Consider the following 232-nt stretch of genomic DNA (forward strand, 5'->3'; position numbering starts at 1 on the left):
CACACGTAAATGTGTTTGTGCTAGTTTAAAAGGAACCGAAAGAAAACTTATTTAGAATAGAACGAGGGGGGGGGGAGTGGAATTCGCCAGATTAAAAATGGATAACAAATATTGTAAATAGGTCATCGAACATCACAAATCAGAGGAAGTAACGTATACAATTTTGTCCTTTTATTTCAAAACAGAATTTCTTTTTTTTTCCCCCTTAAAACAAGAAAACAGATTTCCTTTG

This window comes from Penaeus monodon, chromosome 19, assembly GCF_015228065.2.
Source record: "Penaeus monodon isolate SGIC_2016 chromosome 19, NSTDA_Pmon_1, whole genome shotgun sequence".
NCBI classification, from domain to species: Eukaryota; Metazoa; Arthropoda; class Malacostraca; order Decapoda; family Penaeidae; genus Penaeus; species Penaeus monodon.